At 30.4% G+C, this 12,580-nt stretch overlaps 1 protein-coding gene across 20 annotated transcripts in view; it reads right to left on the bottom strand.

The window, feature by feature from the left end:
- Positions 1 to 8,769, bottom strand: part of LOC130811564 (uncharacterized) — a 49,503-nt gene extending 40,734 nt beyond the window's left edge. For 6 of the 20 annotated variants that reach the window (XR_009041193.1, XR_009041194.1, XR_009041196.1 and 3 more), the window contains exons 1-3: positions 8,636 to 8,746; positions 8,098 to 8,148; positions 7,950 to 8,015 (exon numbers count right to left, since the gene is read on the bottom strand). The gene's annotated coding sequence lies outside the window, so the exon portion shown is untranslated. Of the gene's footprint in view, positions 1 to 7,949; positions 8,016 to 8,097; positions 8,149 to 8,635 lie in introns of all 20 variants that reach the window. The other 14 variants (XM_057677895.1, XM_057677898.1, XM_057677894.1 and 11 more) reach the window with 6 other exon arrangements.
- Between the last annotated feature and the right edge of the window lie 3,811 nt (positions 8,770 to 12,580).

Here is a 12,580-nt window from a genome sequence, read left to right as displayed (position 1 = left end):
AAATCTTAGCGGGTACCCGATAACCAGCTTTTCAAAAGACCAATTTTGTTTTTAGGGTACTAAACTCATGTATATGCTCATCATTATTGGCAATCAAATTGAGTCATAATTAATTTTCATAATCAAACTCTCCTGTGTCCAAATTTTGTTTAATAAACCAATCTGATCATCAATACACACCAGATTTTTGTATTCCACTATTTTATCACTTGTTTAATTAGAAAATCCCATATAAACCTACAGCTTGGTATGAACTATGAATTATCTTTCTTGGCAAAGTCAGAACATTGACTATGAGCTGGAAGCCATTCAAAGCGGATAAATGCAGAGAAATAACTACATCACAAATAAAATCGGGTACCTGGTGTCCCGACCCGACTTATCCAAGTACCCGAAATCCAGGTACCCGGATAAATTGGGCACGGACACGGGCCGTTTAAAAAGGTCCTGACTAACCGGGTACCCGGCTTTCCAGGTACCAAAAATGCCGGATACCTGCTAATGAACACCCCTATATTGTATTGCTAAGTAAGATAAGCGAGCTCTTTGTGTGACTTAAAATTTTGAAGTATGTGAACACCATTTTTTGAAAACAAACATGATGCTCTGTTCCTTCCTTCCCCTTCATTATCTATAAAGAAATTAAAGAGAATATCTTCGTCATCATCATCATCAACACCATACCCAGTGTATCTCGCTCATAGAAACTATAAATGGGAAAGGATACAAGACAACAAACCATACCCATAAAAGATTATGCAGCTGAGGAGTCCCTCGGCTCGAAAAAGACATGCAAAGGATAGCAAAGGAAGACAAGGCAAGATAAAATAAATAAATAAATAAATAAATACAAGGAATGCAAGATATAAAAAAGGCTAATGACATGAGCGAGTTGAACCTCTCTAAGGACTTGACGAGGAATAAAATTAATAAGAGACATCGTATTTGTGTTCTAAACCTTAAATAGTCACCTACGCCTTCACCTATGTCACCTATGCCTACACAATAAGAATATCTTTCTCTGCAAGAAATAACAAACTCTTCCCATAACAAACTAACCACTCACTACAACAAACTTGTAATTAATTAACAAAATAACATTCTTTCTAGAGAATTCTTGGTTAACGTTATTTCCATCTTCTCCTTCTTGAGTTATTTATCAATTTATAAAATATCATCAATCATAAGGACAAATATATCTCTACTACACTTCGAACACAAAATAGTTAAAAAAAAACGTATAGAATTTTGAAATTAGTTATTTCAAAGAATGTGTGAAATAGAAATGTTTAGAAGAAACAAATTCAAAAGTTATCTTAAATCATAGTTACTCTAACACTATACTCACCCCCACAACATGAAACATGAGGCGAACACATTAAAAAGCCCACAAAATTGGTTGTTATACCCAACATCTTAGTAAATGTAGCCCCTAGAATCCCTCTTCCCAACTCCGTACACAAAATTACACATTTCAACTTTACTCATATTTGTATATTTACCAAAGGCTTGCCCCATTTTCAACCACATTCAACAAAGTTCCTAGAAATAATTGTACATTCCCTATTATACTTCAACAACTACCCATTTTTAAGAAACAATTATGACTAGTGGAAATTAAAGCATTATCTAGGCAAACGCATAGTTCCCATTTCCTAACCACATAAAGCACCTAAGTTTTCAAATGAACCATAACGTAGAACTATTATACATGGAGTGGGATTGAAGTATCAATTACGAAGAAAATTTGAATGTCCACAATCCGATTCAGAAATTTTAAAAATAATCCCATTATGTTGATCCAAAGTGAAGTGTCAACACCCACAAACAAATTTTGAACATCAGATACATGTGCTCAAAGAGAAAATGAAAACTTGGGGTAATATCGGCATATGGATACAAGAGAAAATGTTACCAATGAAAACCCTTAGATACTTTTCATTTCAAAGAAATAAAAGCAATTTCTAACATCCCATCACAAGACGACAAGCACAAATAACAATTCAAAGTCACCAAGTTTAGCCAATAGCGTACTGTAAACCAATTCCAATAATGTTTGAAAAATATTGTTTTGGTGCTTAGCTTTGGATATTTATAAGAAAATTGCACTCAGTGAATCAGTTGCAATAGACTTATGCCATACATGTATAAAAAAAACTACACTCACAAAAATTAATAGAGACAAGTAAAAGGTGTCATTTAAAAAAATGTTTTCTAATTCATCATCAATAAAGGGAAAAACATGTATTTTGGACCCTTAGCTAGAAACAAACAGTATGTTATCAAGAATAGCATTCTTAAGCTTAAAAGGTAAAAAGGAAATAAACAAAAGAGGAACAGTAAAGTTAACATTTAGCGGGAAACGGGACTAAAAAGAGGTTATTCAACTTTCAACAATAACTCCGCCAGTGATTATTTTGGAATTCACTGCCGGTCCCAAGCCCGGATAAAGGAGGAGGGTGGCGGTCGCTAAGTAACAAGCAACATAAAACTTTGTCATATTGTTGATCCTTTCCTAATTAGTTTTATTTTGAAAGACATTACAAGTGAGTAGGCCAGTCAAACAAATCAAGTTGGGTCGGGTTCGAGTTTGGGTCATTGATAAGCAAGTCAGAAACCTCTTGACCCATACCTAACCTATTTAGTTAATTGGGTCGAAAATCACAACCCTAACCGCATATCCCAACCCATTTAACCCATTTAAAGTTATTTTGTTTTCATTTTAGGAATTTTAATATTGATTACATCTTATTTTTTAGGCCTTAGTTATAACCTTTTCGTTTATGAGTTGTTTATTTTGCATTTACTTTGAAAAATAGGAACATATTAAATGAATCTATTTAGGTTATACTATTTGATTTAATTCAAATTGACTTGTTTATCCAGGTTTTAAAATTTTAATGTGAACCAAACCCATTTAATAAACAGATAAGGTCAAGTCGACCCATTTTATTACTTGGGTCAAAAATCTCAACCCACACTCACTTATATTGGGTTGGATTTAGTTCAGGTTAGTATGTCGGGTTAGCTTTTCTCAGGCCTACAAGCGAGGTTAGTGACACCAACATGAGTTTCATCACTTCTTTGAGCATGAGCCATTTAATGGTTCATTTTGCCAAACTCATCATTATATGAAGGATGATTGAATTTATAAAACAATAATTTTGAGAAAGGCTAAAATTGGGACGAAAACTACAAGCTAAGTGAGAAAGACAAAAGATGACCAATAATCCATAAAAAGACTAAAATAACTTAATATACAAATGAAATAATGTGTTTAATGGAGAGCAGATGTTGAAAAGAACCTTTACAAAAGAACAAAATATAAAGATGTTCCAAAATGAGAAAAATTAAAGGAAAAAGTATTAAGGGTAAGAGGAAATTCGACTTTCTACCATTTAAGTATAATAAGTATCCGTAAAGATGGAATTTTATTTAAAGACTTGCAATTATAAAGCATCAGATACTATACACAAGTGATAGAGGAAAGACGTGGAAAGAATAAAGGTATTCTATACCCCAAGGATTACATAACTTGGCAAATCTGTAGTTCAAATACGTAATTCGAGATTGAATAGTTGTAAGTTTCTTCTTTACACAATAATGCACTTCGAACTCTTATAGGGAAATGAATATGAGTATGATACTATGGTAGGCAATTTTTGTAAACTTGCTCACGTTATTCCATGTTTTTCTCATCTAGACAATCGCCACTTTCTATTCAATTTACATGCCACATTTAAATCCATGTATTTATCTCTCCTATTATTAAAACATTTTATTTAATTTGATGTTTTCCTTAATTACTCCTAAATGATAATAGAAAAAAGCTAAATACATATTTTCATTTAAAACTGTCATTCACCACAAGCCTTTTGTTCATTAACTATCATCAATCGCATCATTGCTCTTAACTTGATTCTAATTTTTTTATTTAGATGATAATCATGTACCCCTTTTTCCTTTTTGAATCAATAAAACATATCTCCTTAGACCCTAAATGCCTCAAATTCTCCACCCGATGGAATATAAAATGGTACCAATGTGAAAGTTTATTTCAAGATTAAGCCAAATATTAATTTCATTGTTGTTATAAAAGAAATACCAACAAATATCTCTACTATGGGATCAGTCATGCATATAACTTAGTATTGTAATGAAATAAATAGGAACATTAAACCTCTTCAAGATTTTAAAATTTTAGGAAAGTATCAATATTGTTGAGATAAATCTAAAGCATTATTATGCATCATAACCCATTCAAAAGAAAGGCCTCCACTTTTTCAAACAAACAATTCAAAGACCTAATGATTGAAGTTAATTCCAACTAATGAACAATTTAAAGAAGTGATAAGTGTGTTAAAGTATTGTGAATTCCCCACCTCAATGTACGATATGATTCAAAAAAGGAGCATGCAACGCTGCTTAACTATGGAACAATTTGGCATGAATTTTATGTGTAGAAAATGAATTACAATCTTTCATTAATTTAGATTAACGTCTTAGATCAACACACTATGTAAAGAAACCCCTTTACCTTCATTCGCCCAAACAAACTCATCCTAATGACACGACCTTATCATTGGCTTACGTTTTTGGAGAAACCATGGTGAAGAAGCCCTAGTGACATAGGTTTATTTTTTCGCCATGATAAGGTAAGGGAGACAGTCGTTTGGTTTATCTCTGAAAAACTTGCCAAGAAAAGAGCTCTAGGGTTCATTTATATTTTTTATTTTGATAAATAAAAAAGTTGAAATTTTTAGCTAAAAATAAAATGAGACAATTGGACTACAATGAGAAAATAAAACTTTAACAGGATTTTCGGAGCAGATAAGGAAAATGAGATATGTGGGTGACACATTTTAATTACAAAGTAACAATTTCTGAATTAATAATATAAATTCTAAAATGATCTCCAAATTATACTTTTGGCATCAATACTTAGATTCCTTCATTTCGATGTTACCCTTAAATCTTTAAATGAATTTTAATACATACTTCACCATTAAAAGTTATTTGTTCTCCTAATTGTTTGCCCAAGACACTAAGGAAAAATAATCTACTCGTCACAATCAACTACTCAAATGTAATAATTTATGATGTCTGACTATGAAATTGTCCTCCCTCCATCCCATTAAGTTGGCAAGTTTACTTTTCTAGTCATCACAATTTAATTGACTTGTACTTATTTTTAAATTTTTAACCTATTATAATAAATAAAATGACATGACCCAACTTCAATAGCAACCAATTTATTTATGACACTACTCCAATTCGTTTCAGCTACTCAACAATAAATATCACACTCCTAAATAATCTAATATCAAATACTAGTTCTCTTCAAAAATAAAAATAATACCCCAATAATGTAATTGTGCAACAAACCTTTGTGCCCTAAAATTCTTCACAACCCTAGAATCTAAAAAAATAAACTCAAAACCAAATGTATCATCTAAAATAGGCAATTTTGTAGGTTAATAGATTAACTTCGTTTCTCATTAAATTGTGCAAAACATTATTTTCTATAAAATATCATGATCTTAACAACACAATAACATGTCACATTTTGACCATTGTCACACCTTGGCCCAGCACCTTAAGCCTTAGCTCCACAAACCCATCAAATTATACTCGTTAAAACACAAATCATTGGAAAGAAAACAAATTAGCATAAAGCATTTATTTAGGGGATCCACATATTAGGGATAATGAATATTTTTTTTAGATGTTTTGATTGTTATGCTAAGTCGGTGTATTATGAGAGATCCTTAAAGGTTGTCCTTCCAAGTTTAGCCTATATGAGTGAACACAATATTGCAATCTTACTTCCAATGCACATATCCCCATGAAAAACCGACCTCAAAAAGATACCAATGCATTCGCCACATGCCTCCCAAACCCTTTAAGGTCTCTAGATATTAAATTCATAATCATAATAATGGTTGTGGAACAAGTTTTTCAATTACTGAGGTATGTCATTGTTGTGGCCTGGTATCATAATCATGGTAGAAAAAATCCTTTAATAATGAGAAAAATATTATATAACAACAATCCCAAAGCCTCAATCCCAAAATATTGTGTTAACATGAATCAATAAATCAGTTTCAGTTGATAGTCCACGTGAGTTTTCTTTCACAAGACATAGTATATGCATTCCACATTTGACATATTTAACACATTTGTAAATGATCGAGAAAGTCGACCAAACATTTATCCCAAATCCATAAAGCGGGATATTTTCTTAGCACTATTTTATGTTGATTATATTATTACTCCCCTCTTTTCCACAATATTAAAGTTGCTCATTATGTTTAGTCTAAGCACTTAAAAATTTCATATATGCACTGTATTGACGGACGCAACCCAATGAACTTTTGCAATGTCAATTTCATAATAATGCTTGTCTTACCAACTCCAATTCACATACCATGATGAGCTACTCTTATTTCATCAAGTGATTTCTTGTTGGATTTTATTAAGCATATTTCAAAAACAAAAAAGTCTCATTTTATAAAGGGGAGGTATTTATTGTACCATAATGTACCTTTTTTCTATGCCTTCGGCATCTTATAATTCTTAATTTTCCCCGAAAAAATTTGAAAAAATAAATTACGTTTGAGCCAATAAGAAAATTGAGGTTAAAATAGAAGTGAAGCAATTCTTGGTACAAGTACAAATTTAAAGAAAACTTCAAAGCAAGACAATATCACCAACTATTATTGCTTAACATTTGACATTTATTTGTCATTACAAACTATGTGTGCCTATGATACCTAATGTACTTCAATAAATAGATCACAGTAACAATAGAATCTTATATAGATTACTCCATCCTCTCTTGGTCTTATTCATTGACAAAAGAACATATACTATTAACATCTCTGAGGGACCAATATACTATCGCTAGATTTTGTATATACTACAAAGGATAACAACAAGCACCCAGGATGGTCACCTTCGAACATCCTATCTTGTAATGATTTAGTATGACACTAAAACATAGAGAGCAGCACTATTATGGACACCTTCCCTTTCCTTAGTCTAATAGACACATTGCTCTAACAACCCATGAAAAGCTCTTATATCGAAGTGTCTTTAGCCACAATAGCCCACGTCTTACACTAGCTAACAAAGACGGGATAGGATGTATGTAACTATCCCACACGCAAAATAACCTATCTCATCATTAAGCCCTTCTTTCCTTCCACAAAGTAGCAATCACTCACAAATCAATCGAAAAAGACTAACTCTAGCTCAGAGTCAAGCAACTCCAAACAAAATTAACAAAAACAAATTTTAATAGGTATAAAAGTAAAACCTACAATAGCATCAATGTTGACCACAAGGATGAATCTATTGAGCATTTTCACAACTCTAAAAATATATAGAACAGGACAATAAGGAAGCAAAAAATATAACTTAAAAGGGATTGGTAAGCATTCAAATAAGACCACGAAATAGTAAATCAAGAGAGAAAAACTTGCATCAATCATTGACATAGGCTCAAGATTAAGCTTAATATATCAATATTTTATGCAATTATCACTAAATCCTAACAAGCATATCACCATACAAGTGCAATCCAATACTGTCAACAATCACATTTTTTTTTCTCAAACCTTTCCTATAGTGCAATGAGAAGTTCAATGAATGATTCAATTTAAGAAGCCCTTTTTTTTGTTTAGGACTTAGCATCATGAACTCTTTTAACAATGAAATCAGAAACTGTAGTTGCTTAAAAAATAATAGTATCAACAACAATCTCATTATTATTCACATAGTACATGGAAAACCTTTAAAGATATTTCATAGTTTAATATTCCAAAACAAATTTATTAGTACGATAAAGCAATGTAAAGGTTAAATTTCACTAATCTATATTCTATACGGAACAAAAAGTGAAGAACAGACTAAATAGTAAAGCATAGAAAAGATTATGAAGTACTTACTTGTAAATATCAAATAAAGAGCCATTTATGATAAAAGTTGCTTTCCTCAAAACTATTCTCATATACCTTCATCACAATGAACAAAGAGGGTCAACAGTGTCAAAAGAAGCAGATATTTACAAACAAAATCTTTAGAACGCTGCATTACCAATATTGAAGGTCTGAATATTCAATTGATAGAATTCCTCAACAAAATTTCCTGTTTTCACCATAACACATCAAAATCTCATTAATTTCCAACATTCAAGAATCAACACCAAAAGCTAGTAGCACAATTCAAAACAATTATTATATGCAAAAAATAAGAAAATTTGAAGTTAATCAACAAAACCGATTGAACAATCTTAAATTCTATGAAAATTTGGATCACGATATTCATATGAACAACATCGTTTTCTTAGATAATCGATTCACGTTTTGAAAAACAAAATTGAAATCAAATCACAATTAAAATTCAAAAAATAAAAACTAAATTTAGGGGAATTCTAAGTATATGATAATGAAATCAAAACACAATATAATTTTCTAAACAATCAAAATTTATAGGGAATTCAAAGTCTATGATTATTGAAATGCAAAGGAGAGTTAAAGAACGAAATGTTATCATCGAAAATCATGATTTAAATGAGACGAGAGATAAAGAGATTAATGTCACCATGAGTGAGGCACAGAGTGAGAAACATTACCACGGGGTTTGGCAAGCGGAAGAAGAAGAGCGAGAAAAATATCTACATACTGAATGCCTCTTTATAGGAGTAGACACGGGGACCCGTTTTGAATTGTTTACGTAGCGTAGTAACTGATGAATTGACTGTTATTATCACAAAATATATATACACATCTGAATATATATGTACGGAAATATTCATGTTAGAAATAGAGTACTCTTATATTCTTATTCCTTGTGGTGGAAGTGTTTATTTAGATTATTGAATTAATTAAAAATTAGATGTTTTGGGTTGGTTTAAAATTGGATTTTTTAATTTATATTTTTTTTTATATTTTTTTAAATTCATTTTGAAGTCAAGTCAAGTCGGGTTCAATTTCAATATCAAGTAAATATCGAATCATCAGTTATATCTTGACATCTCTACTTTTGTGGTCACACTTTTTCACTTGTAGTAATTTTTTATTGATATGGTTGTATAGTGAAATCTCTTATTAATGAGATATCCACTAAATAAAAAATAATTAAATAAAAAATAACTGTTATAATTCTTAAAACTAAGGATATTATTTTGTAAATTATAATGTCTATTAAAGTATAACTTAATTACTTAATTTTTTTTGTTGACTTACTTAATTACTAATGAAACATGGTTATATGCAAGTATTAAGGTGATTTTAAGAAATAAAAGTAATGCAATTATTAACACCTTGATTTAATGTGGTTCACCATTAATGAGGATATATTCACCATCCTAAGCTAGTGTATTATTATGTGTTTAAAGGATATAAAAGCTTGAAAGCTTAATACAATATTGAAGGAATTAAGTTTGTGAGCTATACATGAGTAAAGAATTAGATGAGTGCAGTAAGAATAAAATGGGAGGCTCAAGCTTATAACTTGGCTCTACACACTACAACATACAGCAATACACATATATAGGCAAAGGAGACTTTAAGGTAGTATTGGACGAAACAGGAAAGCAAGGTAGTAGTATTTGTGTGCTGGCTCGACATCCGCTCAAGCGAGCGGCTCGGTTGAACAGTCTACCACGAGTCCTCTTGGTGCCCTATGGTCCCTTCATTGTACCCAAAGCATCTACAATTGTTGTAGTGTTCTAATGCCTTAATGATCAAGGGTAAAACCCCACTTGCAAGCATTCCACTACTTCTTATACGCACACAATGTGTGTACTATTTCAAGTACATGAATGTGCTTTTTTACCATTCATCAAAATACATGATCAAGGTCTAGTAATTAAATTGTTACTTTTAATCTTTGATGTCAAAACTCTTTCTACACTTCGATAGATCATGTAACATATGAATTAAGAGTTACAAGACTAAAGTCATACTCTTTCCGATTTGAATAATTATGTGCAGATCAAAAAAAATAAACGATGTTAAAAATTTAGATAAAAAAATAATAATTAATATTCTGCATATTTTGAACTAAAGTTTTGGTAAAAAAATCTTCTAACTAAAGTGTCTTCTAAAGTTGAACCAAAGTTGAAAAAAAAAGTTGAACCAAAGTTTATACTTTTTAACTTAAAATAAAGTAATTCCTAGAAGAAAATTGTCTTCTTAAAATAATTTTATTTGTACCAAATTAATAAACAAAACAATCAAAATATTTGAATTCAGCAAGTCTTATATAAGACCGTCTCACTTTGAGATGGGTCCATACAAACACCCATTAGTAAAAAAACACAAAAAAAGTAATAAATTGAATTTCAACTTGTACATAAAATAGTTATTTATTTTCAAATAGTTTGAGCTTATCCAATTAAAGCCGTCTTACGGTGAGACGGCCTCAATCAAGAATTGATGCTATTTTTATAAAAGATAAAATGTCAAATTGATAATATTTTTTCATTCTTCTACAATTAAAGCTGTGCATAAGGCTATTTATAAACAAAAAAATGTGAATTGGTAATATTTTTTCATTCTTCTACAATTAAAGTTGTGCATAAGGCTAATTATAAACAATAAAATGTCAAATGATAATAGGTTTGAACTTTAATTTTGTAATATAGTGAATCAATTCAAACTTTTGATGAAATGATGGAAGCATTTCTAGGTAAGGATTTTGAAATTTAAAACCGAGTCTTCTTTATAGTCAATTTAACATACTACAATGACAGGAATCAAGACTATGAAAGCAATTCCGATGGAAAACGAGAATGAGATGAAGAGGAGCCATTGATGAAGGCTTAGAAGAAGACGAGCCATTGATGGATGGGAAAAATTATCATGAATAATATTACATATAGCCAATTTACTGTGAATAATTTCTATTTTTGATTATTTCCAAGTAATTCAACCTTTATAGAAGTATATTTTTCTGCCGACAATATCTTTAACCGGCTACTGTAGACACCTACCACCAAAGAGAAAAATGAATAGACCAACAAAAAAGTATAAGGAGGAAGAAAAAGCAAGTGCATTGGCTAGTACATATAAGTACCTATATTAGCCTGTAAAAACATGACACGAGATGTTGTCAACAAAAAATATACAATAATTAGATTATTTAAAAATAGTCAACAATAAAAATTATTCATAGCAAATAGACCATAAATTGAATTATTATGACAAAGTTTTTCTTGATGAATGCTCCATGAAATGAAAGATAAAGGGAACGGAATTTAGGGGTAAAATTAACATTTTCATTTATTTGTTTGCGTACTTAATAAAGAAATGCTAGTTTTTTTTTTGGAAAAATCTACGTTGTGAGTCGGGTACAAAACACATGTTCATTGTTCATATAGTGTAATCATTTTCTAGTAAGTGATTATTGAGATTAATTGTACTTATTTCTCCAATTTAAGTTTTTTTTAATATAGTTGAGAGAAATTTAAATTTGATTTCTGAAGTATATATTGAAGACAAAATATATTTATATGTGATCTTGTTAGATTTGTCTTGATGCAAAAAATTTTAATATATAATTTTTACAATTTTTTATAATGCGTATTAAGAGACATCGAGACTTAAAATTAGCTTTGAAATACGCGCAAAAAGTAAAGTGGACAAACAAAAAAACAAAGGTATCTTTTTACGAATTTTCCATATCAGACTCAAGTACCTTTATAACGAAAATATCACAAGAAAAGTTAACATATCATCTCAACCTAGTCAAGTTTCGAAGTGAAGTGTGACAATTAAATCTTCACTGTATTCTAAAATTGGTGTTTATCCAAAACGTAAGAAGTCCTTTATTGCAGTACACAAAGAAGTCTTCACTATAACATAGTGTAATTTGATGTGTTTTTGCTACAAAAAAATTTAATCATAGGCATATAATATTGTTGTTAAATTTAGATTTTTATTTTCAGCTGCATATTAGAAATTTGGTGTCATCATGACATTATATTGGTAAAACAAATTGTGATAAGCATTCTTAAAAAAAATAATGGGAGAATAAACAAGAGGTATGTTATTACCTTTTTTATTGCGTGTCATTCATTTTTATTTTATTGTTCCTTAGTGATACTCTTTTTAATTTCTCTTTAAACTAAATTCTCAACTCAATCTCAATATCAATACAATATAAAAGGTAAATTCAACCGCGAAAAACTTAGGATAACTTAATATTTCTGTAAATTTCTTAATTTTTTTATCATTTATTAAAAAAGAATCAAATTGTACAAAGTGTGCATCTAGACCTAGGCCGAGTCGCACATTTTGCGTAACTTAGTCCTTTTTAAAATATTACTTTTTAAAATTATATATAGAGGGTATCTTGAAGGAATTTAGTGTTGACAATGCAGATTATATTTCGCGTTTATTACAAATAGACACTTCGACTTGGTCTTAAATGACACCGCCTACAAGTTCTTAATAGTTTACTGTTTGATGAGAGATGAAGATGCAGTCTCTTACATTTAGGTTTTGGAGTGGTACAAATTTGTGTGGGGATTGTTAAACTCTTAATGTAATTGTGACTGATCGTGATGAGAGAT

Source organism: Amaranthus tricolor, chromosome 4, assembly GCF_026212465.1.
Source record: "Amaranthus tricolor cultivar Red isolate AtriRed21 chromosome 4, ASM2621246v1, whole genome shotgun sequence".
Taxonomy (NCBI): Eukaryota; Viridiplantae; Streptophyta; class Magnoliopsida; order Caryophyllales; family Amaranthaceae; genus Amaranthus; species Amaranthus tricolor.
The sequence above is the reverse complement of the archived record's forward strand: the minus strand, read 5'-3'. Positions and strand labels throughout refer to the sequence as shown.